Raw genomic sequence first — 3,719 nt, 5'->3', positions numbered from 1 at the left:
TTCATAGGAGCTTCACACTGTGACTGAATGTGTGCACATCTTCTTTCCTTTGAAAGACACATATTTCCCCCCAACAAAAGATGAAAAGAAGATAAAAAAGGATTTGAGATCCGGCCATGTTTTATTTATCAAGCTTTATGAGTGAGACCTGGATACTTTGAGATATCCAAAGCCAAGACATATTCAAACTGCTTACCGATAGACTCATCAGACACGTGTGCGGGTGTGGAGGGGCTTCGTTGTCTTTGAAGCGGTCATGGTTCTTTTCTTCTGTTGCTCAATTTCTTTTCTTCTATTCATATAAAAAATAACAAGTTTTCTATTACCTGACTCTTGTAAATTGTATTCAGCCCTTCCAGGGATTCTAATAAGAACTATCTTGGCCTGTGAGCTGCTGGAAGGTCCGCTGCTACAGAATAAAGCACTTTGAATATAATAGCTTTTCTTACAAGTCATGCTAGTTTAAAAGGAGCTAGAGCTGGAAAGGTTTTGTGTCGCTTATGGCAATTGGACAAATGTTGCTGCATTTAATAGTGTTCTAGACCGTATTGATTTGATATTCTGCTATATATCAAGGTGGTTTTTATTTCAGAAGCCTTATTTTTGTAGTATACCTGTAATAGCATATCTAAAAAGTTATATCTTTTAGGTTATTTTTGTAGACAATGGTCAAAATAAGAAAGAATAAAATATCAGTTCGACATTAAGAAGAGAACAGATGCTTAAAGGGGTTTTCTGGGAAAAAAATGTTTTGTTTTTTATTTTAAAAAGGTCTGTTAATGCTATTAATGGGTAAATAAATGCACCTGAATACCTTTAGTGGTGTTTAGAGTGATTTCTGGGCTTCTCTGGGCGCTCCTAGCATCTTCTGCCTTTGTTTACTTGGTGTAGCTTCCTGCTATCTTAGCTAATGCATCATGGTACTTGTAGGCTCTTTCACCATTTGGGGCACATGCAGATTAATACACAGCTAGAAAGCCGACAGTGCGCTGAATTCAGCTTTCCTGTTCTGTGCCACCGGTGAAGAGTAGAGAGGAGCGAACACTAAAATGTCCGAGGTTCTAAATCCGATTCGAACAGCCGCACACTGTTCGACTGTTCAAACGGATTTCGAAGCCCCATTATAGTCTATGGGGGGAAATGCTCGTTTCAGGGGTACGCAAAATTCAATAAAATTATACTTACCAAGTCCACGAGTGACGGTCGGGCTGGATTCTCCTTGAAGTCTTCTCCCGGCGCAGCGTCCCCGCGTTTTCTTCCAGCTGGAGTTCACTCTGCCTAGGCATCGGGGCCTAGGCAGAGCCGACTGCGCATGCGAGGGCATGCCCGCGCATGCGCAGTCGGCTCTGCCTAGGCCGGATGCCTAGGCAGAGTGAATTCCAGCCGTAAGACGCCGCGGGGACGCTGCAAGGAGAAGACTTGTAAAGGTAAGAGAAGAACCAGCATTGATTGGCAATGTATAGCATTCTGCCAATCAACGCTGGTTCTGCATCGAACCTTAAACTTCGAACAGCTAGTAGTGTTTGATCGAGTACGAGTATTTCGAATACCGTAGTATTCGATCGAAAACCTACTCGATCGAACACTACTCGCTCATCTCTAGTGAAGAGGTATCGGTACCATTATCGTAGCTATTCAGTGTCAGAAGGGCGTTTCTGACAGTTAGGAACGCCCCTTCCTTGCTGTAGCGTCTATTGCGCTGTACTCTGAGAGGGGGCGTTCCATGAACCTGAGTGGTGAGGAATGCTCCCCCCCCAGTACTTGTCTATCGACGAGCATTATCAAGAAGGGAGGGGGCGCTCTCAATACAGTGCAATAGAAGCTACTGTGAGGAGGGGCGTTCCTGACAGAATGAATGAGGGGCCCCCCAGGATTTTAGCCTGGGGGACACATGGTGTCATGGACCACATTATTTCAAGTGTTAGGGTAATTTTTAATTAAGTATTTTGAGGTATTTGGGCGTTTTTTGTGTGTGTTTTGTTGTGTTTCCCCCCCTTCTTGTTTCCTCAGGTTTACAGTGGTACTTACCGGAATCTTCCCCTTCGAAGCTGGTTGCTAATGGTTTCTTCTAAAGTTCTGGAAGCTTCTATCTCCGGGCAGACTTCTCACCAGGCATCAGCTGATTGGAGGATCCAGGCTCAGTGGCGGGAAATCCTGCTATAAAAGAAGGAGAGTTAGACGCCGTGGTCAAGCCATTTTGAAGAACTGAAGCTATAAACCTGAGCCCCCTCCCACCCCCCTCTTTTTAAGAAAAAGAGACATTTTTTATTGTCACGATATTTTTATTAGTGGGAAATGGTCACCCAGCTTATTTACAGTTTATGGTTTGTTTATGGTCATGTGTTTTAATGAATTGTATTATTTGGTTATTTATTGATTTTATTGATTGATTTATCAATTGGTTTATTTGATTACTAATCAATTTATGTAACCCATAATAATAAACATCGTGGCCTAATTTATCCACATAAAGTCGTTGTTGCGGGATTATTTATTTAATTATCTTTGAGTAAATAAGGCTTTAGATTAAGGTTTAGGAAGGAATGTTGGGCCTATGACACCATGTCAGAAACGCCCTTCTGACAGTGAAGAGCTACGGTACCGGCATTGATAGCTCTTCACCGGGGGCACAGAACGGAAAAGCCGATAGAGTGCTGAATTCAGCGCACTGTCGACTTTCTAGCAGTGTATAAAACCGCATGTGCCCCAGGTGGTGAAAGGTAACATCTCAAAATACTGTACATCACACTATAAGGACAAGGCCTAACACAGCGTCCCACAGCCAAAAAGCGCTGTGGGAACCCCCACGGCAGAAACACATCAGTTTTCTTGCAGCGCTTTTTGCAGAAACTCCACAGAGGTTTTTCTCTGAGGACTTTCTGCTTCCATTATACCTATAGAGACACTGCCGGTGTTTCTGTAGGTATAAGTAACATGCTGCGATTTCCAAAAACTGCAACAGTTACTTAGACACTCATACATATATATTCATATATACTTATATATATATATATATATATATATATATATATAGTATATATATACATTTATCCTAAGTTTGTGGGTTTGAATGTTTGTTCCTCAATCACGGCAAAACGGCCGCATGGATTTGGCTGCAACTTTACACATACATATATTTTGTCCCGGTTTGAAACATAGGCTACATACTAGCCACCTGTACACCCGCACTTCCCGACCACTAACAACGATTTGCCTATGATTGGGCTACACTCAAGGGCCTGAGATGATGTCATCCCAGGTCTTTGCGTCGTTCCCCAATTGGCTGGCCCTACTGTGTGGGCGGAGCTAGCGGCCGGACTGCGAGCCGAGCACATGTGTGGGAGTGGATTGCACATGCCGGCTTAGCTAGCGGCTGCGCAAGCATATGCTTGGGAAAGGACCGCACATCCCGGTCTAGGTAGCTGCTGCAGGAGAAGTGTATGGCCTCAACTACTGGGGTGAGTAGAGCAGGGCCAGGTGCTGCTCAGCCTAGGCCGTGGCTGGCAGTGCTGTGCGGCGTAGGCTGCGATGTAGCAGTGCCGACACGCAATGTGGGGGTGGGGCTTTGGGGTGGTGGTGGTGGGGTGTTTGGGGGGGTTGAGGGTGGTGGTGGGAGTGGTTTGGGGGGCTACGAGGGGGGGAGGAACCGATGCACAGGGGGGGAACCTGTGAGCGGGAGGGGCTATTGCGGTCGCACTGCAAGGGAAGGCGGGGCATGG

The sequence above is a fragment of the Leptodactylus fuscus genome, chromosome 11 (genome assembly GCF_031893055.1).
Source record: "Leptodactylus fuscus isolate aLepFus1 chromosome 11, aLepFus1.hap2, whole genome shotgun sequence".
Classification (NCBI taxonomy): Eukaryota; Metazoa; Chordata; class Amphibia; order Anura; family Leptodactylidae; genus Leptodactylus; species Leptodactylus fuscus.
Note: the sequence above shows the minus strand (reverse complement) of the source record.